At 38.8% G+C, this 27,707-nt stretch overlaps 1 protein-coding gene across 4 annotated transcripts in view; it reads right to left on the bottom strand.

Moving 5' to 3' along the window:
* LOC149260285 (FAD-binding protein) overlaps positions 1-27,366 on the bottom strand; it is a 375,148-nt gene extending 347,782 nt beyond the window's left edge. For all 4 annotated transcript variants that reach the window (XM_089420053.1, XM_089420065.1, XM_089420059.1 and 1 more), the window contains exon 1: positions 26,467-27,366. The gene's annotated coding sequence lies outside the window, so the exon portion shown is untranslated. The remainder of the gene's footprint in view (positions 1-26,466) is intronic.
* Between the last annotated feature and the right edge of the window lie 341 nt (positions 27,367-27,707).

The following is a 27,707-nucleotide window of genomic DNA, read 5'->3' as shown; positions in this document are numbered from 1 at the left end:
AACATTCCGCCACAAACTTTTGAATATCTGATTTAAGGCCATCCCAAAAAAATTCCTTCTTAACCCTGTGGTAAGTTTTTAAAAATCCTGAGTGCCCTCCTAAGGGAGAAGTGTGCAATTCCATAAGAATATTTTGTTTTAGCTGGGAATTCTTAGTTCTTACAGAGGTATAAGCGATCTTTGTACCATAACGAATCATTTTGCCAGCTAAATGTATCAGAAGTACTGGAATCTTGTTGTAGCTTTCGAATAAGTGCCCACACTTCTTCGTCATTCTTCCATTCCTCCCTTGCTTCGTTTATCCAATCTGGTTGGATAATAGAAATGGCACACAACAATGCTTCCACATCCTCATCCTTTCTTGAGAGTGCATCTGCCACCACATTTTGCTTCCCTTTTTTGTAGATGATTTCAAAGTCATAACCCAACATCTTTGTGACCCACTTTTGTTGCTCTTCAGAGGATAATCTTTGTTCTAAAAAGTATTTAAGGCTATCATGATCCGTTTTTACCTTGAAGTGTCTTCCCATTAGGTAGGGTCGCCATTTCTTAAGTGCATGGAGTATTGCCAACATTTCCTTCTCATAAATAGCTTTGCTTAAAAACTTTCCCTTGATTGGACGACTTTCAAAAGCAATGGGTCTTTCATCTTGCATTAGAACAGCACCAATTCCATTTCCTGAAGCATCACATTCCACAATAAAGGTTTTTGTGAAGTCCGGTGTAGCTAAGACCGGTGCTTGGCACATTGCCTCTTTAAGATGTTCAAAGGCCTTTGTTGCTTCCGGAGTCCATGAAAATGAATCTTTCTTCAATAATGTTGTTAGAGGTGCTGCTATTCTCCCATAATTCTTAACAAACTTGCGATAATACCCTGTCAACCCAAGAAATCCTCGCAGATGCTTTATGGATGTGGGGATTTTCCATTCCTTAATGGCTTTAATTTTGCTAGGGTCTACCTTAACTCCTTCATGAGATACAATATGACCCAAATATTCCACCTCCTGGACTCCAAAGAAACATTTGGATCTTTTTGCATATAATTGTTTCTCCTCCAATAGTTGTAGCACCCTGTCAACATGTTCAACATGATCCTTCCAAGACTTGTTGTAGATTAGTATATCATCAAAAAATACTAACACAAATTTTCTAAGGAATGGTTTGAAAATTGAATTCATCAAACCTTGAAATGTTGAAGGTGCATTGGTAAGGCCAAAAGGCATGACCAAAAATTCATAATGACCCTCATGAGTTCTAAATGTCGTTTTTGGAATGTCTTCAATCTTCATTCTGATTTGATGATATCCCGAACGAAGATCCAACTTGGTGAAGTAAATTGATCCATGCAATTCATCCAGTAATTCATCAATAACAGAAATGGGGAACTTATCTTTAATAGTGAGCTTGTTGAGCTCCCTATAATCTAGACACATGCGCCATGATCCATCCTTCTTGTGCACCAATACTACTGGAGCTGAGAAAGAACTTTGACTCGATTGAATTATACCAGCCTCTAGCATTTCTGCAACCATACGTTCAATTTCACTCTTTTGGACATAGGGATATCTGTACGGCCTGATGTTTGGAGGAACACTTCCTGGAATCAGATGAATAGCATGATCATGATCACGCATAGGTGGGAGACCCTTGGGAGTCTCAAATACCTTGGAATGATTGTCCAAGACTTTTTGGAGATCTGGAGAAATAGATGATTCCAATGTGGAAACATCTAGCGAGCATAATTGTGCAATTACACCTCTTTGCTCCTTTTTTAGAAGCTTTGTCATACCATGAGAGCTGATTATCTTTCCCGATTTCCCTGCAATACCCCTTAATTCAACTTCCTTTCCTTCCGTAGAAAATTTGATGAAAAGTTCTTGAAAATTAAAAGCTATTGTTCCCAAGGATTGTAACCATTGGACTCCTAGTACAACATCCGCACCTCCCATTGGAATGGAAAACATTGGGCTAGTCAATACATATTCTCCCATGGATAGCTTGATATTATGGCACTTTCCAGAGCAATTTATTGTTCCTCCATTTGCAATCATCACTTGACACTCTGGTGCTGGATATAGGAAGCAATTCAATTCTTTTGCTACCCTACAATGAATAAAATTGTGGGTGCTTCCTGAATCAATCAACACTATTACCTTTTTCTTCTTGATTTGTCCTTCTATCTTGATGGTTTGAGGAGTGGTAATTCCCGCCAATGCATTACAAGATATGGTCGAATTTATTTGTTCTTCATCTAGGCTTTGTTCCTGGAGTATATCTTCTTCTTTTGACCTTTCTTGCTCCTTTTCTTCTTCCTCTTCACAATCTATGTAAAATAATTTCTTCTCAGCACACTTATGACCTTTAGTGTATTTGCTATCACAACTGTAACAAAGCCCTTTTGCTCTTTTTTCTTCCAATTGTTGTGGTGTCAACCTTATAGGTTGTGGAAGACTAGGGGCAACAACACTTCCGTCTTTATAGTTGTGAGTGGTATGCTTCCTGGTGTCCAATAATTTTGCTTTCCATTTTTCTTGCTAACCTGAATGCCTTCTCTAATGAATCCGGTTCCCAAAGGCGAACATCATGTTGGATATTATCCTTTAAAGACCCTATGAACACATCAATCCTATGCTCCTCTGGAATATCTTTTACCCTTATGTTCAATTTTTGGAACTCCTCAATGTGCTCCATTACTGAACCCTTTTGTTTGAGACTTATCAATTGGCTAAAAAAAGTGTTGCTTTTTGTATCTTCATAATGTGCTATCAATTCTTCCGTAAAAATTGCCCAAGTGATAAATTGTTTACGAGAGCAAAGCCATTGATAACATACAAACTGATTTGGTTCCAAATATACGGTTGTCATACGTACCTTTTGTGTGTTTTGCACATTATTGAGATCGAAGAATTGCTCCATCTGTAATATCCATGTAGCGGGATCCTTGCCATCAAACTTCCTCATATCGATTTTTGGAATATGGTGATTCTTCGATCCAACATTAGCGTCTATGGTATCATGATTAACATTTCTTTTGTTCTCATCATGAGTTTCCTTTACTACCTTTTCACCATTAGTGACCCTTTCTTGTAGCAACTTCTTCAATTCTTCCATATCTGTCTTCAAATCTATCTTCAAATCTGCCATGTCTCTCTTCAAATTTGTCTTCGAATCATCCATCTTAGCTTCCATGCACTTTATCTTAGATTCCACGCCACTTATCTTAGCTTCTGTTAGCTTTTGTGAGCGTGACATTTGTTGCACTTGTTCTTGTAATTTTGATATATCATGTAGCATTTCTTCTTCTTCTTCATGAGTCATGCTAGAGCTTTCAGGTTCCTTACTAGGTGTTTGCATTTTCTTTCCTCGGGGCATCAGTTACCGATAATAATGCTTTACTATGCCCTTTGAATTCCGTTAAACCAAGCTTACACAAAAATTTAAAAAAAAAACTACACACCTTTTTCCACTTTATAGAAGCCTGATATTGAATCTGATGTATCTCTGTAATTTCGGATCATCCAGTTCTGAAATTGCTACCTGTAGTAGCCTTCTGCGTCCTCTTTCCAATGCCACAAGTCTGAGCCAAATCGGATTCTCCAAGGAAGAGTTATGTGAAATCTCCCACAGTGACTTGCTTTTAGACTAGTTCAGTAGAGCGAACTTGTACGACGTGCCACGAGTCACTGTTTCAACCTTTGAATCATACAAGAAACTACAGTTCGTCCTCTTTCTGTACCTTTTTACGAAATTTCAATCCGATCCTCAGAGAGAGAGTTATGACGATTTTCCCCAAGTCACCTGTTTTGAATGTAATTCAGGAGTCTGCAAAAAGGCCAACTTCCTCAGATTATATCTCCGAAAATATCACGCGAAAAGCTCTGAAATTCGGACCCAAGGTTCAGCGCCAATTCTTCTCAAATGGGTTTTTTTGCGACTTCCGAAACGTCACAGAAAAAAAAAAAAAAAAAAGTTATAGCGAAAATGCCACGATGACCTGTTTGGAGCAGCGAAACCCTAGAATCCAAAGCTCTGATACCAAATGTTATGAAACCAGCTCAAGAAAAGATAGAAAAGATAGATCAACGCCTTAGAATTCAGCCTCTTCGAGGGGGCAACCTCCTTTACATTACTTAAATGAACAATTCTTGGATGATACAAATGACAAAACCTCCTTTCCATATATAGGAGTCTAAGGAGTCACAATATAATCCAGCCGACCTAACAATAATAATATAAAGCCACAAAAATAACAATAGAGGGATTATATGGGGCACAGAAATAACAATATGGGGGTAATAGGGGCACAACAATATAAATAAGGGGTATAACTACAATAGTAATGGGGTAATCACTAGTATTATAGGGACCCAACAAAGTCCTTCAAGTTGAGGGGAAAAGAGACTAGGGTTTCCCTCTTGGAGCAACACCTAGGGCAAGAGATTTTATGGATGAAATTTGAGTGGATGCCCACCAAATTGATAGGTTAGGTAGCCTAGACCTATCTCTTGATGTTTAGGCTCTCAAATCACCAAAAAGCCTCCTCCCTAAAATTTCGTTGCAAGCCCTAGATTTTCGCCCTAGCCTTAAAAGGACCAAATTTAAGGAGAGAAAATTATGGAGAAAATTTTGAGATGATCACCAAAGACTTGGACTAGTGCCTTGTCCTTTAGGCATATGGAGTCAAGAATGTGATAGATAAGCCAAATTTGTTGCTAAGGAGGCCAAATCTTGATCCCCTAGGTATCAAAATTTCGGCAATTACCCACTCAATGATAAATGGAGTTTGATGGAGAGTTATAAGAATTCCTCCACTAGGAACATTCATTACATGTTATACAATGAGTAACATATGCAATTCTCAACTAGATAGCCTTTAAAATTTATTTTCAACAAATTAGGGCACAATCAAGCATAATCTAGAAGCAACGATTCCATACATTGGACAAATTCAAAATGATAATCATCAACAATAGGCACTAACAAGATAACATGTAGCATATCCATCCATCAACCAAAGAAATAGCTCCAGAGACAATCCAAAATAGTTTCCAAACATCAAAATGCATTCCAAGAATCTCCAATAGCCAAGAAGGAACAAGTATGAATTCTCTTATGAGGTATGAATTCTCCAAGTGGTGATGATGAGAGGATCAAATGATCTCTCTCTAATCTATACAATCAAGCATAATCTAGAAGCAACGATTCCATACATTGGACAAATTCAAAATGATAATCATCAACAATAGGCACTAACAAGATAACATGTAGTATATCCATCCATTCACCAAAGAAATAGCTCCAGAGACAATCCAAAATAGCTTCCAAACATCAAAAAGCATTCCAAGAATCTCCAATAGCCAAGAAGGAACAAGTATGAATTCTCTTATGAGGTATGAATTCTCCAAGTGATGATGATGAGAGGATCAAATGATCTCTCTCTAATCTATACATGTATAATGAACTCTAATTTAGCCCAAAAGCCCCTCCTAGTTGTAAAATGATGGGCAAAACTAAGTGAGGTTACAAGCCAACCTCATAGCCAATGTAAAATCATAAGAAATCACCCACAAGAGGGTCGAAATGTTGAAGTCATGCATGTGTAGGCCTCTTGAGGGCATGTGTTGGGCCCCTCTAGTGCTAAGCTAAGGGGAGAGGGCTTCAAAAATCATACTCTAGGGGTTCGCCCCTAGATCTCCATGGAAATCATCATGTGGACCCCAATTTTTTGTTCGGGGCACAAAATAGGTTCATGGGTCTCCTAGTGATAAAATAGCTTGGTTCTGCCCCAACGCTAAGGACTCAAAGGATGGTGTTAGCCCTCCCATGTCTCAAGGGGCGAGACAAACCTCATCAGAGCCTCAAATCAGCCTCCAAACCATGTGATCACTACTAAGTTGGTTGGGGCACAATAGTCCAAGTGCATCACCTCATGAATAATGTGGGGCAAGGCGCAGACTACTGTGGTGCTAAAGGTGCCCATAAAATGGAGTGATGCTCTACAACTGATAAGAGTCTCATGGATCTCAATGCTTCACCTGTAGGGTGTCATAATGCTCCTCTAATGGACTGTGAAAATTTCACCACTGAAATCCTATTGCAACAACTGGAATTAATTCTTCTAACTGTAAATTAATTAATAGTTTATTTTCTTCAGCAAATATTGAATAAAGCACATTGCAACCTTCACAAGTAAAAATATTGCGGAAGATAAACTGGAATCTGAGAAATACTACACACACATAATAAATTTGATACACTTATTTTTGGACAAATGTCCCTGGAAAAACCCAACTTGGGAAAATCGATGCAACCACTGAGGTACTAAGCAACAATGGAATAATTTGAGTACAATTTGGATGCCGAAAACTGGGAATTTTGCAGAGAAAATATTGGCAAAAATCTAGTGAGGAATTTTTCCTCACCCTACAAGCAAATCGAGCTTTGACTGCTGCTGAATAGCTAACCGTCCAAAAAGCTCTGCACAGGCCTGTGTTACCCTAGCGCAGTCTCTTCCACGCTCTGCCTGAATCAACTGCCAAACCAGTCGTCCTGCCTGCCACTGACTGGGAAACTATCTCTTTGGCACTCTAGAAAATCTTCACAACCTCTAGAAATAAAAACCAACTTCTCTACAGCAAAATCGAATTGCCTCTTAGAGGCTTCTGTGCAACCCTTGTGCGGCCTCTCTGTGGCTATATTTGCCTCTCTGCAAAGTACTCACCAGATCCGGAAGAACTTCCTCCGGCCTCACTATCTTTGCCCCTCTCAATCTCTACTTCCCTTCTTTGGCTCGATCTCTTCTGGCAATTATTGTTGTTCTCTAGAAAATTGAACTCTCCAAGGAAATCGATCTCAAATGTGTGTTCCCCATCTACCCATTGACTTCTTCTTATAATCTTTTGTTGGGACTCCAACGGCCAAGATTAAATCTTAATTAATGGCTAACATTATTTCTGAATCGATTTGTGTGAGTTTCTAGATGATTCACATCTTTCTCAATTAATATTGATTAATTAATCCTTTTTCCTAAGTTTAAACTTAGGAAATATTTAAAAATAGGTTAATAATCTAATTGAGACACTTGTATGAGGGATTTCCATAAACGATTTCTGGGTTATAGAGACTTCTTGTGTTTTAGTCTCTCCACAAAGTTTTGAGACTAGAACACCTTCGATGCTACAATAACTAACACTCCCTCTTAGCGAGAAAGGTGTTCTAATGTTGCACTATTGCTACAACGCCCTTTCTTTGTACCACCCTCTGTCATGCTACTAATGTCTGGCCACTATGACTGCCTGCCATTACCAACCTGTTGGTATTTGGAGCCATTAACCATTAATTTAAAAAGAAATGCACAAAAATATGAAACTGAATCACACAAACTAACACAGGAAATTTACGTGGTAAAACCTTGATAATGTGTCAAGGAAAACTCCATAGGGCAAGGGCCTCAAGCACTTGACCTTTGATGTTAGGGCCACATTCTCCTCTTCACCCTTCACGCCCTTGCTATTGCTTCAGCTGATGGTACTCTTCAATAGAGCACGCCTCAACTCCTCTTGTTGTAAGTCGGACCACATCCTGTCCCAACTGGGCAATGTGTCTCTGCCCAAGATACTTTGGACAAACACCTACCACTCCTCTGAGACACTGTTCAATGCCAACCGTGCAAGCTTTAATGGTTGAGGTGGCTCCCCAACAACTACAAGTTGATCTAGGACCTCCTAAATCCTGGTAAGGAAGGAGTCAATGCCTTCACCCTTCATCATCCTGATGCTTCTCCTGCAGGAACATATCCCGCTGCTCGAGAGTGTTCTGATATAGCTAGACATAAGCATCCCACATTTCCTTGGTCGTTCCTTTGTATGCCACATGTGAGACTATATGGTCCCAGAATCGATCCAGGATCAATCGCTTCGCCTTCACCATCTCCTTCTTGTACTCTTTCAGATGATCTGCATCTTGGGGCACTGCCACTACATTCTCCACATAGGCTTTCAAGGCATGTTCATCTAGCAAGAAGGACATCCTAGCCTTCCAGATGACAAAGTTGGAGGCACCCTCCAACCTATCCTGATCTCTAATCCCAGTTGTGGCCATGTCTGAATCTGATCAAAAATCTCCCTCTTCCTCTACTTGGTTGTTGAATCTACTATTCACACTCCCTTCTGGAATGAGAAACTCTACTTGCAGCTTCCGCCAACTAAAACTAGGAAAATCAAATTTCTAGGCTAGAAACCCTCTGAGAGGAATTCTATCAGTGTGTGTCTTTCTATTCCAACCGGCGTTGATTATGCTGCTACAAAACCCTTTTGCGCCCAAACAAGGAATCTACCCAGGGAAAATACCAATCTGCTTCACCGGAATTGCTTTCCGGCTTAGCTATTGCCTGCTAGAATTGCTCCTGGGCTCTACAAATTTTTCCTGCCACCTTCACTGGAAAAAATTGAACCCTCTGCCCAGCAGTTTGATCTGCTAATTCAGCCTCTGCGCAAATCTGGAAATCGTGTTGCCAGACTCGCTCTGAATCTGGACGATTTCTGATTTTCACTTTTGAGCTTCCCGCCTAATCAAAATCACTCTGATACCATGTGAAAATTTCACCACTGAAATCATATTGCAACAACTAGAAATAATTCTTCTCACTGTAAATTAATTAACAATTTATTTTCTACGACAAATATCGAATAAATCACGCTACAACCTTCACAAATAAAAATATCGTGGAAGATAAACTGGAATCTGAGAAATACTAGCACACATAAAATAAATTTGACACACTTATTTTTGGACAAATGTCCCCAAAAAAACCCAACTCGAGAAAAATGCTGCAGCCACCAAGGGTTTTTATTATTAAGCAGCAGTGAAATAATCTGAGTACAATTTGGATGCCAAAAACTGGCAATCTTGCAAAGAAAACACTAGCAAAAAATCTAGTGAGGAATTTGTCCTCACCCTGTAAGCAATCTAGGCTCTGATTGCTACTGAATAGCTAGTCGTCCAACCAACTCTATGCAAGCCTGCTTCACCCTAGTGCAATCCCTTCCACGCTCTGCCTGAATCAACTGCCAAACAAATTGTCCTGCCTGTTGCTGACTGGGAAATTGCCTCTTTGGCACTCTGGAAAATCTTCATGGCCTTTAGAACTAAAAACCAACTTCTTTCCAACAAAATTGAACTACCTCTTAGAGGCTTTTGCGTAGCCCTTGCACGGCCTCTCTGTGGCTATCTCTGCCTCTTTACAAAGTACTCACCAAATCTGGAAAAGCTTCCTCCGGCCTCACTATCTCTGCCCCTCTCTGTATCTGCTTCCCTTCTCTAGATCGAACTCTTCCGGCAACTGCCACTGCTCTCTGGAAAATTGAACTCCAAGGAAATCAATCTCAAGTGTGAGTTCTCCATCTACCCATCAACTTCTTCTTATAATCTTTTGTTGGGACTTTAATGGCCAAGATTAAATCTTAATCGATGGCTAAAATTATTTCTGGATCGATCTATGTGAGTTTTTGTATGATTCACACCTTTCTCAATTAATATTGATTAGTTAACCCCTTCTCCTAAGTTTAGACTTAGGAAATATTTAAAAATAGACTAATAATCTGATTGAGACACTTCTAGGTGGAATTTCCAGAAACGATTTCTGAGTTATGGAGAATTCTTGTGTTTTAGCCTCTCCACAAAGTTTCAAGACTAGAACGCCTCCGATGCTACAAAATCTAACATGGACCTGGGCCCAAGCTAAGTTGCCCACCCCATTATGGAAACCACCTACCAACTATGTCACATGTTTGAAGAATTTAAACCTTGAGGTTCGAAATTCAACAAACCTCAAAAAAATTGTTTGAATTCGTTTAAGTTCGCTCAAGTTCGTGTATACTAGGTTCACATTAGCGAAATTTCATTCAAGTTTAAAATGCAACGTATTCACAAAGAAGTCGCATAATTTCATAAAATGTTAACCAGTTAATCTGCAATCATCCTAGCCACTATTTAAAATTCACTTTCAATCTGTGTCTCAGTCACTGCCAGAGGAGATGCTGAGGGATATGTTGAGCCGGTTTTCCTATGTTTTCCTATGGTGTATGTGTTGGTTCCCTCTAATTTGCATGTACAACCCGCATACGTGCTAGTTCCCTCTATTTGCATATACAGTCGTCATATGTGTCAGTTCCCTCGTTTTGCATATGCAACCGCTGAATGTATCATGTTTGCATTTGATGTATGTGTCAGTTCCCTCTGTTTGCGTATACATTGGTTGAGTAATCGAACAGTTGTATCATGGTATGGTCCCTCAACATGTATGGCTCGTGGTGTGCCCTCATAATGATAGAACAAATTAATTTTCCCTTTAACACTTTCACTAAACTATTAATTGAAAACAAATTATCTTTTAGCATTACAATGGAGGTCTCTAATTAATTAGATAAGTACGTTATATTATATAAACATAAGAATTATTATATAAATTATATATTGTAATATATATTTTTAAAATATTATTTTATAAAATATATATATATAGTTAAAAAAATTGAATTAGAAAATTTATAAATTAATTTACCTATATAATTCAACAAATTAATTTATAAATTTTCTAATTCATATATATATATATATATATATATATATATATATATAACTAAGTATATTCAAATTTAATGGCAAACCTCATTCGATTATTAGAAAGTTCAAATTCGAATCGAATTTAATCATTGTCAAACTCGAACCATGTGACATTGCCTGCCAATCACACAATGGGTCCAATGTTGCATCTTCACCATTAGGTACAATTAATCATTGTGCATTTAAATGGACCAAGCTTATTAATCAAGGGCAAATTGAGCCTTCATACAGGGCTTCTCTTCCAAATTTGGGGCTTTGATCACATAAGTGTTACCTCCCTAGGTAGGAGTGGCTAATAGGCAACCCTATTAGCTGTTCCTAGCCCCTAAGGGGAAGGACATGTAGAAAATCCACGAAATTTTGCAACTGCTAATATGAACAATCTGAAATCTAATTTCTTTTCATATAGACACAGAATTTCTCTACAAAATTTGTAGCAAAATAGGAACAAAAATAAATTCACAATCAAACAACAATTTTTCTAGGGAACCCAACTAGGAAAACCCTCTGCTTGCTTGAGAATATTATTGAAGAAAAATGAGCAATAGATATCTTACAATACAATATAGTTTCAATAGAGAACAACCTTGTTCTCTCTGTTTATACTAAGTTGAAACACTCTATTTGATCCCTAATCCTTATTCCTGCTTACCTTGCCTGGATGAGCTCCTCAAACCTTGCGCAATTCCTTAGGAAATAAACCTCTATTTCTTGGTGCATGAGCTGCCCCTATTTGTTAGGAATTAGCCCCTATTTCCTAGTGCATTCCCAGGCCAATTCTTTCTCCTTCAAAACTCGCACAAGCTCCTCTTGCACATTTTTTTCCCTTTCAAGCTCACAAACTCGTGCTCAATAAATTATTACAAGTGTGCCTTCACCCCTCCTTATAAGCAATTTGAATGGCTAAATCTGGCAAATTATATTTTAGGAATTGATTTTGTGATTGATGAGTTAACTGAGTTGAACTAACTCATGCAACTCGTCTCATCTCAATTCTAGAACTTGAGATTCAGTCACTTGTCCTTTTCCCAAATTAACTCGCACTAGAAGACAACAAACTCAACCTTCCACTTTTGCATATTAGTTAATTGCTTCATAACTCGTCCTAACTTTTAGGAACTCACCCTAATTTGTAGGGACTTATCCCAAATCTTTGGAATTCGTCCTAACTTATAAGAATTAGCTCCTAACTTATAGGAATTGGTTTCTAACTTATTGGAACTCAAGCATGCTAAGGAGAAATTCGTTGTGGTCCCTTTGATTAAGGCACAAATCAAGGAACCCTTTCTCGCTATCATTTTCAACACTCCTTCTTAGCGATGAAAGTGTTTCTAGAAGAACCTCGTCCACCTGAATCTGTCTCCGACACTACCACGTTCTCTGTTGTTGCAGCTACTCCCTCTAAACTAGAAGACTTCCTCGCTTTCTTCTGCGAAACCTGATCCGAAGACCCATTCTCTCCCACCATGCTCTACGAGTCCATCACTTCAGTCATAAGTGCCATGTACCCAGTGTAACTCTGAGGTTGTTTCCTCTGGCTAGAAGTGATATAAGAAGATTCAACTCTCTTCTAATCTCCCCTAACCAAATTTTCTGCCCGCTTGGCTCGAACTATCCCTATACTCGAAGTCTCTCACTGAGTGGTTGCCTCCACTCGCCTTGGGCTCTGCTCCTCATCATCCTGCTAGTCAACCCAACTGCCAACTAGCTTTGACTGAAACTGAGACAGTGGTTGAGGCTTCATCTTGAGAGCTTTATCCTACTCTCACTCAACCACCACTTCTCTACTCTGAGCTCTCCCTGCCTTGTTGCTCAAGGTTGCACCTGTCTCTACCTACAACTTGTAAAGATTCTTCAAACTCACACCTATCTGCTTCTTACATCCAAAAGCTAAGTGTTGGAGGTACGCCTTACCTCTACTGAAGATGATATCATATCCCTTGCCCTCAAGTGTAGCTATCGAAACAAGATTCCTCCTCAATCCCAGAACATAGAGAACATCTCTGAGACGAAGAGGATTACCTGACTCCCTCTGAAAACTGACAGTACCAACTCCTTTAGTTGCATATTGACCATCATCTCTTAGCTCAATCTGAACACGCATGTCCTTCTCCTTCAGGTAGTTGAAACTCTTCTTGTTCCCGGTCATGTGGAAGGATGCTCCTGAATCAATATACTATATATTGTTATCTATTGAGCTCGCCATACAAGTAATCAATGAGAAATTTTTCAAGAACTGGGCAAAAAATGTATCTACCTCCGTTGATGCAGCAACATGATCCTTACTGGACTCCTCTTATTTGGACACTTGGTAGCATAGTGCCCAAACTCATGGCAATGGAAACACTTGATCTTGCTTAGATCCTTCTTCCTGCCCTTCTGACTGGACTTAGCCTCTCCTTGGCCCTTCTTGTCCTTGGCCTTGCCTGCCAAGGCATTGTTCTCCTCATCCTCAGTCTTGACTGATCTCCCTTCTAAGGGTCTTCTTCAGATCTCTTCCTGTATGCAGTCAATCCAAAACCTTTCCCAATTGGGAAAGTTCTCTCTCCCACTAAAAGCATCCTGGAACCCTTTATAAGACTTGTGAAGTACAAGTAAGGCAAAACTCACAAGGTCGTGATCAGATACAACTTCACCCACGCCACCTAGTTCATCTCGAACCTGAGTGAACCTAGTAAGGTATGTGGTGATGGACTCTCCTTGTTTCACCCTGATACTCCTTAGCTTCTCCTTAAGAGCAAGCTTCCTAGTATCGTTGGTACTTTGATATAGCTTTAACATGGCATCGAACATCTCATAAGTTGTATTCTTCTCATGGATATGAGGCACTATATGGTCTTTAACCTCTTCTAGAATAATCCTCCTAGCCTTGACATCATTCTTAGTACGTTGGGCCAATTGCTAGGGATCTTGAGGTGGTGTTATCCCCTGCTATATGCATTCTACCACCCCATTATCTTCCAACACTATTGTGATCCTCCCTTTCCAAGAGATGAAGTTTGATGCTCCCTCTAGACAATGATCAGCGCTCAGTCCTTGGTACGCCATGCTGCCTGTCCAAGGAACTACTCTTGAAAAACTGATCTTTTTCTCCAACAAGAAATTGATCTCCTTCATGCTAGTGTTTATTCTATTCACTGCTCTGATACCATGTAGAAAATCCATGAAATTTTGCAACTGCTAATATGAACAATCTGAAATCTAATTTATTTTCATATAGACACAGAATTCCTCTACCAAAATTGCAGCGAAATAGGAACGGAAATAAATTCGCAACCACACAATCCAACAACACAATTTTTCTAGGGAACCCAATTGGGAAAACCCTCTGCTTGCTTGAGAATATTAGTGAAAAAGAAGGAGTAATAGATCTCTTACAATACAATATAGTTTCAATAGAGAACAACCTTGTTCTCTTTGCTTATACTAAGTTGAAGCACTTTGCTTGATCCCTGATGATTATGCCTACTTGCCTTGCCTGGTTGAGCTCCTCAAACCTTGCGCAAATCCTTAGGAAATAAACCCCTATTTCCTAGCGCATTGCTAAGGCAATTCTTTCTCCTTCAAAACTCGCATAAGCTCCTCTTGCATGTTCTTTCCCACGCAAGCTCACAAACTTGTGCTCAATAAATTATTACAATTGTGCCTTTGCTCCTCCATATAAGCAATTCGAATGGCTAAATCTGGCAAATTATATTTTAGCAATTGATTTTGCGATTGATGAGTTAACTGAGTTGAACTAACTCATGCATCTCCTCTCATCTCAATTCTAGAACTTGAGATTCAATGATCAATCACATGTCCTTTTCCCAAATTTACTTGCACTAGAAGACAACAAAATCGGCCTTCCACTTTTGCAAATTAGTTAACTGCTTCATAACTTGTCCTAACTTTTAGGAACTCATCCTAATTTGTAGGGACTTATCCTAAATCTTAGGAATTTATCCTAACTTATAGGAATTCGCTCCTAACTTATAGGAATTGGTTCCTAACTTATAGGAACTTGAGCATGCTAAGGAGAAACTCGTTGTGGTCCCTTTGATTAAGGCACAAATCAAGGAACCCTTTCTTGTTATCATTTTCAACAAGACATGTCCCTAGTGCATCCTTCAATCAATAGGCGGCATATGAATAATGATGGAATCAATGGGGATAAAGGGGGTCTCAAAGCCAAATACCACAGGCCAAGGGGTAGCAATAATGAGGAAGTCCACATATTGGGTATATAGAATCCAGATGTAAGGAGGGAGCAATCGTGGATGCATAAGTTACCCCAGCGTTTGTTTTTCCACCCCTGTTTATTTTCCTTTTGCTTTTTCTTGATTTTTCTTTTTATCACTTGCTCGAAGCTCCAGGAATGAGAGCATGTTGTGAATAATGTATAGCATTTATTACACCATTAAAGGTGGGACGGTTCATCGCCCTCAAGGGTTGGGATGTGCATGGGCTCCTTTTATGATGTGATGGGGCAATCGTGGGCCCTAGGAACTAAGGTGATGGCCATAATGATAAGGGGTAGAGCTCATGCTTGGCTTTTGCCCACTTGTTATAATCAATGTCTCAGCCATCTTTTGCATTTTATGATTTTCTTTTTCTTTTGTTTCTTTCTTGTGGTTGTGATTTGCTTTTAACTTTCTTTTAGTTGCATCAACCTTCGGGGCAACGTCTCCAAACCCAGATATGTGGACAAGGGGAGGGGTGTACCAGCGCCCTGTGGACCTGGAGAAGGGTAATAGTGAAAAAAGGGCTCATAATGTGAGAAGGGGATTGATAAATATGAGATGGGCAACACGACCACGCCACCAAAATCGGGGTTTCCCAAGTAGTGCCCTTCCTAAACCCATAGGACAATAGAAGAGATCCCACTGGGCTAGGGTTGAAGATTAACCCCCCATTTAAGGTGAGGAAACAAAACCACGATTAAAACTCTTCCTTCTTCCAAGTCACCCAATAATCCATGTCAAAATGCCCAAATGAAAAACAAGCATAAGCACCCGATTGTGTAGGAAAATGTAACTAGTTTCGATTGTCATAATTGTCAATGTACTCCAATCATTATGTATATTTTATGTTACAAGAAAAAGAAGAAAGAAAAATATTATTTTTGAGCATGGGTTTCATGCTACATTTTGATGGTCATCTATGTATAGCATGTTCTTCATGCTTCTAGGGTTTGTCATGTCAAAAAAATATTTTCCTTGGGTCAAAAGGGTCTTTATCATTTATATAAGACCCTTTCAGGCAAGTTGTAACATGCAAAAGATATTGATTTTGAGTCTAGAAAGTCCTAGAAACCTCCAAGCACAAGTCGGCCCAGGGAAATGATAAATCAGCCCAAAAGAAGGAATTCGAACCCCACAAGTGTGTATAAATAGAAGTAGCATCGAACTCATTAAGCACCAATTCGATCTCTCTCATCAAGAAGTTCGATTTGAAGCTAGTAACATCAAGGAAGCAAGTGCGAAGCTCTAGAAGGCTAGAAGAACTCAAGAAGAAATAAGAAAAGTTTGTTTCTGAGTCTTTCTCTCTCATATGTGCGAAGGTTAGGGTTTTTGCAACTTCGAGGAAGGCCGAAAATTGCAAGTCTGAATTGCAGGAAGCCGAATTGCAGATCCAAGTTGCTGGAAGGCCAAATACTCTTGTTTGAGTTTGGAGACCTTGTCCTATCTTAAGGAAATCTTCTTGAAGAAGTGACACGTGCTAGAATTAGGATTTCTACAGCTGTTACAGGCACGAAGTTGCATGTCGAAGTTGAGGGCCAAAGTTGAAGTTGGAACTTGGTTGGAGCAGAATTGATCCTTGATCTCTGACCTAATTGGAAGGGTTGACTTGGTGCTTGGAGGAGGACTTGGTCTAGGGTTTGGGTCTTGGTTTTTTCATTTGAAACAGATTCTATAAGAAGAGAAGAGATTTTCTAGGCTTTGCCCCCTTAGAGGGGTTTTGCCCTGGCTTGGAACCTAATTTCTTGGTCCATTGTCTTTACTGTTTTTGTTCTTGATAATTGTTTGATGAGAAGATCTAATAAAGAAACATAAGAAGATAAAGTAAAGTTCACAAGCAATTATTAAGGTTAAGGAGAAATTGAATTAATAGTTTCCCTACCACATTCTCCAACGAATTGCATAATGAAAAACATACCTTTTCGGTTGGATTGCCTACCTTATAACATGTGTTCCTGACAAATGGGCAAGGAAAGATACAATTGATGCAAGTGGCAGAGATAAAGTGGCACATCAGATCGACTACAAGGTGGTTGTCAGGGGTTGCCAGCTACTGGCTGGAAGAAGATGAATCGAAGAAATCCTCTCCTAGGGGTACCCACTTTTGGTGGGTAACAAGTCCTAGTTAGTAATAAGCTAATTCTCCTGCTTCATATCTACATATTGTCTTGTGTCATTGCATAATAAAAGCCTCTAATATGGCTGGTTTGTATTGTTTTTTAGTCACATGTCACAATAATCTTGTTGTCCATTTTTTGTTGAGAGTTAAACTATAAGTGCCATGTCATCTATTTCACTTGGTTTTTCCTTCAGCTCATGCTTAGGTTAAGCCTAAATGAGGGTTGTTCATTCATGTCCTCGAGTGTTGTGTCTGATAGTTGGGTAGTGGTGGAGACAAAATAAAATGAGTCTCATGTCATGTTGTTCTCTTGTCTCTCCAGTCCACATTGAGCCATTATCCCAAGTCGATTCTCTCCCCCCATCCAGTACTAGGGGCATGGTGCCATATTTTTAATACTTCCTCATGATCATATCGCGCTAAGGAGAAGGAATTCATTATCGCCTTTCTTTCAACAGGTTACCCCTCATCGACTCTAACACATCATCTAGGGGATGATGTAGAAGTTGAGCACCTTGGTGGTCATTAGCTCATTGGCAATCACTTCACATCTGACAAGGTCAATCAACATTGGGCCTTAATTAAATCACCTTTGCCAGTTGTTTGACTCCAATGCATCGTCCACAACTGGCAATTTGTCCACATAACTTAGGGCCCATTAGCCTCATTTGTGTGTTCTTTCGTGCCTAGCAAGTGCTTTTCTCATTTGCATATGACCATGTGGCTGCTTCCCATGTGTTGACTTCAGCACATCATCCACTGGAAGCAGTGTACGGGTTATGTGGTAGCAAATTGTATGTTTGGACGAGCATGTGTATGGATGAGACCCCCTTTCAGCCAATCTGTTGGAGCTCCATACTTGTTGACTCCATTGCCCACTAGATAGGCACATTGGATTGGGGTCATTCTTCAGATCATGTTCTTTAGTATACAAGCACAGATTCTGGTTTACAGGATTAATGTTTACAGGATGTTGTTCATGGATACAGTTTACAAAGATCGTTAGGTTCTCTACATGCCCCAAGGGAATCCTCTCCATTGAGTCACCATTGTTAACCACTGAATTTACCCCCTTGCAAATTAGGGTTAATGACCAACATATTTCATCAAGTTGGAGGTTCATGGACGTGCAAAAGCAATTTTGCTTGGGTTGGGGGTTGGTTCCCAAGGAGACTAGTTGCAGGGTGGATTCAATGATGGTTCAAATATAGATTTCCACAGATTAGTGAGAGTTGCTATTTTTAGCAGGTCCCCTACTTTTTAGAAGACGAGATTTCAAGGCTTGCATTGTGGTATTGATTTCATATTTGGTGTCCTTATGAACTCAGGATTCAAGTGAGACTTCTTTACATGACATGTATTGTACTTTCTATTTTTAGCAAATTTGGTCTAGAGACTCGCATGTCAAAGATAATGGTATATTTGGAATCCTTGTGAGATTCTAAGTTCAATGTGCTACTTTCAGGAAACATGTGAGCACATCATGTTTTTAGCAGTATTTGCATGTTGACTCTAATCACAAATTCGGACTCCTCACTGAAAGAGAAATCCCATGAGTATGATTTCAAGGGCACACAAGACATTTCTATTTTTAGCAATGGTCACATGTTAGAACTGCTTACATACTCGAACTCCCCACTAAAATCTACAACCGACAAAGGTGTTTTCATCAAATTCTGAGACATTTCTATTTTTAACATTTTTTGCATGGCAATGCTGGCAAAATATTTAGACCTCCCATGGAAATCTAAGTTCAACGAGTATAATATTGCATGCCAATGCTGACAATATATTTGGACCTCCCATGGAAATTTGAGTTCAATGAGTATAATATTGTGGACATGCTAATAGTTATATTTTTAGCAGTGCCTATGTTTAGGTGCACTATATATGGCTAGCTCCCATATCTGTTTTGAACAATTTTTATCTTTTCCTTTTTTTAAGGGGGACTATTATTTTTGGCATGTCTATTTACAATAGGGTGACATGTGGCAGTATGAGAGGTTGACATGTGGCAGCTTAGGAATGGAAAAGTGTCAATGATTTGGACATACAAATGAGTCATCAATGATGTGGCAAAATGCATGGTCCATCTCCTCTCCCCTAATGTGCATTGGTTTTTCCTCCCTAGTTTGCATACACTAAACCTTTTTATTTTTTTCACTCTCCAAACACACATGGCATTTTCTCTCCTCCAACTCACACTCTTTTTTCCACCTCACTCCACTCTCTCATCAGTTGACAAAAAATCACATCCCAGTAAACTAATGCGCATTACTCAAGGATATTTTTATCCAAGTCATATTTGCCAAAATTACTTCAAAGATATTTTATCTCAGTTCGAAATTCTCAAATTTACCTCCAGGAGATTTTTATTCCAATTCGAGTTAGTCAGAATTACCCAAGAATATTTTATCCTAGTTCAAATTTCCCGAGGATATTTTTATCAAGTCGAATTTACTCAAAATACACAAGGATATTTTTTACCAAGGAAGAATTGTTAAAATTATGATCAAGGATATTTCTATCTCATAACTCAGAACTACTTCAGTAGAACTCAAGCGTGTGCCACTTCACTTAGTTTTTTCAATGTTGTAGTAATTGTTATCGGGATATTATCGGCGAGGGGAAAAAATCGTAACATACAAAAATATTCATTTTTTTTCAATTTTTTAATATCTAAAACATCTACAACATAAAATAAATACATTGAGACATAAATATGATAAAAGAACTAATATATAAGATGTTTAATATCATTTTTAGTGCTACATCACACATAACAGTGAATCATGTCCTGAATAGTAAATCCTGACTCATGACTCCCAACTCAGCCTCAAAATATCAACAAAAAATATAATAATGTATCTCATGAGTCATATCATGAGTCATAATGTCATATACAATGAGATGAACCAAATAACTAAAGTTTAATACTGTTGATTTCCTCTACCCCTCTTGCGAAAGAATGCAATAGCTTTCCCTTTCCCTCTATATGTAGATGCCGATGGAATTGGCAGTGGACTCTGTTGTGCTCTAGAAGCTGAAGAACTAGGAGCTATAGGAGGTAGACCACGTCCTCTACTGGTGGCAAGGGTAGCCCGGGTAGGTGGTGTCACCTCCTCCTCCTGTTGCTCCTCCTCCTCCTCCTCCTCCTACTCTAACCAATCATCAGCAGACTCCATGAGAGGCCTCTCAGCCTCAACCCTCCATGCAGCAGTGGTGTCAATCCCATCCAATGAGATGGCCTCCATATCAAGTATCCTCTCAAGTTGCCTCACCCACAATCGAAGATTGCAGTAGACATAGACCATGTCATTAATTCGCTAAAACTCCAACCTGTACAAAGATCATGAAATAATAATTATAAAAAAAATATTGTTTAATGAATTCAAAAAATTATTTGGAAATTTGCAATATTTTAAGTGTTAACCTGTTGCGCTTCTTGTTGTGTATTTTTTCAAATACACTCCAGTTGCGCTCGCATCCTGAGGAGCTACATGTTTGGCTGAGGATTCGAATGGCAAGCTTTTGCAGAAGGGGTACCCTGGCACCATACATTCTCCACCATGCATCTACAACAAAATTACAAATAAAATTTTAAATAAACATAAGAAAAAAAATGAAATTTGAAAGTTGAAGCAAAGTATGAAGTTATGAACTTGAAGAGACAATGAAATTTGAAACAAACTAAAAAATACCTGGCATTTTAGTCGTCCTATCAGTCACAGCCATGTCAAAGCCAAATGTGCCACCTGCCATCTTGTATGTCTCAATTTCTTTGAAGATTTTTGTACATTCTGCTGGAGATAGCACCATCCTCTGAACACAGGTTAAGAATCCATCCATGATCTCAGCGAATCCATCCATGATCTCAGCATCAAATACGAACCCACATGGGTAAGAAAATGCGGGGTTCAGGTAGATCCCTGCAGCATGAATAGAACGATAGAGTGTGTTGTTCCATCGTTCATCAATCACTTCCTATAGGAGTTGTCTCTGAAACCCCTCATCTCCCTTATCATCATAGTAGGCCCGAATGGATTCTTTCGCCCTGTCCATGGCCTCATACAAATATCCCATTGCGGGCTTCTCACCATCAACTAATCGAAAAACCTTTACCAAAGGTTTAGTAACGGTGCACACCTCCTGCATTCCCGCCAAAAAGTCTTCCTAGTATGAAACTAGTCTGCATATGGCCTCTCCCTCTGGGTTGTAGCTGATTGCCAAAGCATGCCACTCCTCTGAAAGAAACATTCCACATAGAATTCAAGAGGGATTGAAGAGATATGAAACTGGTGGCAAACCGTGTAATGGCGAGGCGCACCAACTCTTTGTTGTTGGTGAATTTTCTCATCAAGCTAAGCACAGATGTATGATTATATATAAATTTTGTAATGCTTTTTGATGACTCAACAATATCTTTGACAAAGGAAATTTTCTCTATGTCCTCCAACATCAAATCAATACAATGTACAGCACAAGGTGTCCAAAATAAAGTAGGATGCCTCTCCATAAGCATTTTGCCAGCAGCAACATAATTTGCAGCATTGTCCGTTATGACTTGGACAACATGTTCTGCACCCACCTCCAAAATAAACACATCCAGCAAATCACATAAAGTTTTTGCATCTTTGATATGTGAAGATGCATCAACAGATTTCATAAACATAGTCCCCTTGGGACAACTAACCAAGAAGTTTATAAGGGTTCTCCCCTTTTGGTCAGTCTAACCATCTGACATCACAGTGCATCCTGTTTGTGCCCATGATGCCCTAAACTCCTCCAATCTTTTGGTGCAGTCAACCTTTTCATTTTGAAAAATCCGCCCTCTAAAGTCATCATAAGAAGGGATTGTGTACCCTGGTCCAACAGTTGCAATAGCGTCAACAGCAGGCTGGAAAAATGGATTATTCCTTGCAACGCTGAAAGGAATATCACTCCAAAGGAGAAATTTGGCCAACGACTTGTCAGCGTGTTCTTTCTCAGTGTTTTTAAGCATTGAAGTGATAGATGGCTGTGAACCAGACGTGGTTCTAGGAACAAAAAATGATGAGGCAGCTACCGGGTTGGTTGTAGATATTGATGCTGAAGTAGAACCAGTGCCACTTCCTTGTTCACTTGAGCCTAACACAGACTTTGTTAGTTGCTTCTTCATTTCTGCTTTGGCCTCTCTATTGTGCTCTAAATTTTCCAATGATCTCATGGCTTTTCGGATGATTTCAAGATTTGTATTTTTGCAAGGCCCTACATCAAATCCAGGGATTTGTGCAAGGTGATACTTCAATCTGTAAACCCCCCCTGACATATGCTACCCACACAACTTGCAAGACAAGTTTATTCTATCAAACCCTCCATCAGGTTCACCAAATTCCCACAGAGGGTCCAATTTCCTTGGCATGTTTGTAACTTGGTTGAACTCTGGATTCTTGAGTTTTAAATTTGTAAGATGAAGTTTGAAGTTTGACTTTGAACTTTGAACTTTGAAGTTGAATGGTGAACCTATGGCAAAATAAGGATTACAAGTTACAAGTTACAAACTTACAATTTACAAAAACTAAAAAAAAAATTACATACATGAGTAACATGACAAAACACATGGAATTTTTGACAATTTAAGTTTTTAACAAATAAAATCAAAAATCAAAAAACCCATCAAATCAATTCAAAAATATTTGATAACCCATTGAATTCTTTTGATAAACAATGGGTTATCCAGATTCCAAACCCAACGAAAAACATAAAAAAAGACAAACAAAGTTACAAAACACAAATTTTTGGTGCCCATACTGGTTTGATGGAGAAAATCCATCTCCTCCTTAGCTCTCAATCTGTTTTTCTCCTCCAATCAGTGGATTCAGCTCCCAAACGACCAAGCTTTCTTTGCTAGGTCACTCCAAAACCCCATCGCTGCCGCTGTCTGTGCAAATGATTTTCCAAAAATCATGTTTTTTGTTTTATAAACGCGTTGTCCGCATGGCCGGCGATTTTTTCAAATCGAATCGTGATTTTTTGGAAAAAATCGCTTGAAAAAAAAAAAAAAAAAAAACAACAACAACAACAACAACAACTTGTATTTATCGCGCGATTTTATCGTTGCTTTTCGGAAATCGCAATTTTCACAACACTGGTTTTTTTCTCTTTAGTTCAATTCATTTGAATGGTGAGTTGACCATTCCTCACTCCACTTCACTTAGTTTTTTTCTCTTCAATTCAATTCATTTGAATGGCGAGTTGACCATTCCTCACTACCCAGTGCATTGGAAGGAATTACAAATACAGGTGGAAGTTACAGTTTCTGTCAAATTATCTTTGGCAGTGGCATACTCTCTTCCACTCTTCTGTCTTCTAGCTTCTACTGTATTGTGTCTGAATATCATTGTGATCGGTTCTGTCATAGTCATCTTGGTATAGCCAACCTCTTGGCCATTTTGCAGAAGAAAGCTCGGTTTTGATTTATTCTCTCTCTAGGTTGTTCGATGTCTTAATGATTATCTTATGCAATGGTGTAAGTTTCTAAGCCTTCTTCATTGGTTAAATTTGCCATTTAAATGCACTTTCTATCTATGTATCTTCCATGTAGAAACTAACGCTATAGATTGTTACATTTTAAAAACTCATTTAGCCACTAACTTGCTAGTCAAACAACCATTGCATTGTTGTGCATATGAATAAAGTCATTTTGTGTATCCAAAGGTGAATTTGATCCAATTCTCCCATCATTCGATTTGTATCATAGAACTTTACAATGGATTAAAAATAACTGTCATTAGAATTCAAATTTTCAGAGTACCAAAATCATAAATAGCATCCCACAAGTACTATAAATAAAATCATAACCATCGTGAGATCATATCATCATAATGTTCAAGAAACAACAATACTCTAAATGTAAATGGAAATTTATTCATTAAAAAACCATTCAAAGTATGTCATTTTTAATCTCAATGGTACAATGCACCAAAAATGTCTTTAAACAAATAGGCTATGAAATAGATATATATGTAAAGTTATATAAGCAGATTTTAAAAAAGAAAAAAGATGAGTTCATACAAACAAGGCAAGAAGAGTTAATATATCTAGGCATGAATCACCCAAAGCGTTTTTGGCAGAAACTTCAATCAAGGAAGAAGCAATTTGAAAATAATATTACAGCTAATCAATGGTTTGACTATGCAAGACAACTCTATGAGAAAGAATTAGAGGAAAAGCCTCCTCCCAGGATCAACACAACCACAAATCTTTTCACATTACAGGAAGTAGAGACAGGAATTAAGAAGTTGAAAATAAGAAAGGCAAAGGACTTGGTTGAACTTCAAGCAGAATATCTAAAGTGGGGAATGAACATTCTTGCACCACACATCATGGAAATATTCAACAACGTCATTCGACAAGGATTCCCAAGAGATTGGACAACTAGTCTAGCAATACCCATTTTTAAAAGTGGAGACATTAATAATCCTTCCAACTATAGAACCATTATGATCAATCCTTTGTTTGCAAAGCTCTTCAGCAGCATGGTGGAAAATAGAATCAGTAAGTGGGCGAAAGTCAAAGAAAAGAGGGCAAAAGGGCAAGCAAGTTTTAGGCCGAAGCATTCTACAGTAGATCATGGTATCACGCTGAGACACATTATAGAAAAGGTTTGGGAGGGCAAAGAAGAAGTATTTTGCTGCTTTGTTGACTTCAAAAAGGCATTTGACACGGTCCGTAGAGATAAGTTATGGAGTAGAATGGAAGAACTTGAAATTTCTTTGCATTATAGAGTTGTTGTCCATAGGCTTTTATGAAGAGGTGAAAATCAAAATTAAAACTTCAACAGGCATTTCAAAAAGCTTTGGAAGTGACATCGGAGTCAAGCAAAGTTGTCGTTTATCTCCTACTCTTTTTGGTCTATATATTGATAAATTGGGAGTGGCTAAATCTGCAAGGTGGGGATGGTGTTCGATTGGGGGGGTTTGTGATAAAGTTTCTTTTATATGTTGATGACCTTGTGTTGATTGCTAAATCGGCCCGGGGATTGCAGATGCACCTATATGCCCTTGAGCATTTTTGTAAAGCAGTGGGGATGCAAGTCAATACCAGCAAGACCAAAATAATGATTTTCTCAAATAAAGAGAAGCAGCGTCAGCATGCATTCTTCTTTGAAGGCAACATTCTTGAAGAAGTAAAGGAATACATGTACCTCGGAATTGATTTCAACAAGCAACTTAATTGGGAGCACTGCAAAAAGAAGAGAATTTTAGGAGGGTGGAAAGCATTATATGCTCTTCAAAATAGATGTAGGGAGGCAGAGTTATGGGATTGGAAAACAATTAAAGTGTTTTTTGGGCTCCTAGTTAGTCCAGTGATATTATACGGGTGTGAATTGTGGGCTAGCAACATCCCTGTCTCAAAATGGAAGCAAATTGAGAAAATCCAAAAACGCTTCATCATGAGCAAGTTTAAAATAATAATAAAAAATCAGTTTCTTATGAGATAATGTTGAATGAAACAAGAGCAACTTCCATCAAAGCAATTGCTATGGTGCGTCTCATAAGGTATCTTCAAAGAATTAAGCAAATGGGAGAAGGTAGATGGCCTAAAGTTATCTTCAATGAAGGAATGAGTGAAAGAAATAAATCATGGATAAGACAAAACAACAAATGGATGAAAAAATGGAATATTTACATCAATGCATGTCCCACTAATAGCAAGGATGTGAAGAGTTATGTTATGGAGAAGTTTCGTAAGCATATATGGGGAAAGAGTTAGGTAGAAAGAAGAAGTACTATGTTCAAGAATTCAACCCCACGTGTGATCTCCAACAAAAAGAGTACATTGGAGCTAGCATTCCATGGAGAGCAAAGATTCTTATTGCTCAATTAAGAACTAACTCGCATCAATTACGTTGCATAACAAGTCGGTGGAAAAGACCTAAAGAAGCTTGGGAAGAGCAGGTGTGTACTTTTTGCACTTCTGGGACAATGGAATTGGAAAAACATTTCATTTTGGAATCTGATGCTTTCAAAGACGCCAGAGACAGTTACAACAACATGTTAACTTCGGTTCCTTGGCATTGTCTTTTCAGTGAGGGCACTGTTAGAAGGTTGGGTCAGCTCATCATTAATTTGAATAATAAGAGGATTGAATTGCAAAAGGCAAAAAGTAGGGAAGCTAGTGGTCCCATAGACTATAGCTGCTAGTGGTCCCATAGACTATAGCTAATCTCGCGGACATTAAAATTTCTTTTATTCATTCATATTGTAGGATGAATTATTGCTTAAAATAAAGATGTGTAAAGAAAAATCAATACCGCATAACCTTTGATTTGTTGTGACCTACTTTAAAAATTAATCCTGGTTTGGTTGCTAAACGCAAAAATTAGATTCAGTGTAGTATCGGTGACGTTTGAAGTGAAACCGTTTAGGCACCAAGAATTTGTATTTGCATAACCAGATATGTAATAAAATAAAGAAAAATAAATCGTTCAAAGCTGATTGCCTCTGCGCTGAGTCGAGGTACCTTTTTTGTGAGTTTTTGTGCAGAATCGAAGGGAAATGTGGCGCGGCCAGTTCAGTGTGTTGGCTTGATACGTCGGAAGAACCGAAAAACTCTCCCGAAAACCATTGGCGCACTTGTAAACGAGATGCTCTACCTTGCTGAGCAATAGCCCTTCCTTGCCAGTCTCAGGAATGGCCGAACCAGTCGTGTTTGCAGTGGTTTCAATCGGCTGCAATTACCTGTGTGGGGTGGACTCAGCCTATAACAATTTGTCTCAAGGGTGGGTGAGCTGGTATCTCTCTCCGGAATGAGTTCAGTCGAACAGAGACGCTGCGGGAGGAATTTATTGCTCTGCTGGATGACTTTGTCACTCAAAAAATTGGCCTCTGTTATTTACGTCTTACTCAGCCTGGAACTCAAGTCACACAAAATGGTGCGAGTGTGAATTGCGTCCACGGGTTTTGAGTGAGCCGCGGGTTTTGAGATACTTGGCCCTGAATTGGCGTAGTTCCCTGTCTCAGAGCCAGAACAAATCGAATGTCAAGGACGTCACACTTTTGTCATTTCCTTAATCGACTCAGATTCGAATAATTGTCGGCCGATGTGAAATGTATGCCCAGACTCGTATGTCCGCAACGTGAGAGAGATAACTGTGTTGATTTCGTCTGCTGATTTCGTTGTGGCTCCTCCTAGGATTTTAATCCTGTCTATTTTATTTTATGTGCAGAAGATGACTCTGTGGGATGGAGGGCCGAAAGGGGTTGGTCGATTGCGGGCTAACAGCGATGTTTCGGGCCGAATGTGGCCTCGGGCCGAAATGTGGGAGCCGGATGGAGTTTTGGAGCAGAGGGACTGCGATGGCTGGAGAATGTTCCGCCGGGCTCCACGGGAATGCCGCGGGGTTGATTTGAAACTTTCGAGGGGAATTCGAATGGGGTGGGGCCCGATACCCTCTTTTTCCTTTATTTATTATGTTTTATTTTTATTTTTAATTAGTTATATGTATAAATATAAAGTCGGAAAAAATAAATAAAATTATATTAAACAAATGAAAACCTAATTTAAATTTACAGGGAAGTTTTTATTTGGTTGTAAAGTTAGAACTTATTCTAAATAATGAAACAAGTGTAAAAATAAAATAAAATAAAAATCATTAATGAATACAGATATTTATGTTATATGTACATGAACGTTGGATGAGTTATCATCATTATGAGGAAGTATCAACATCCAATTTAAGTAATATTATAACTCATACTCAA

This window comes from Pinus tabuliformis, chromosome 6 (assembly GCF_031772625.1).
Source record: "Pinus tabuliformis cultivar Carrire ecotype Pingquan chromosome 6, CPIR1, whole genome shotgun sequence".
Taxonomy (NCBI): Eukaryota; Viridiplantae; Streptophyta; class Pinopsida; order Pinales; family Pinaceae; genus Pinus; species Pinus tabuliformis.
Note: the sequence above shows the minus strand (reverse complement) of the source record. Positions and strands in the feature narration are given on the sequence as shown.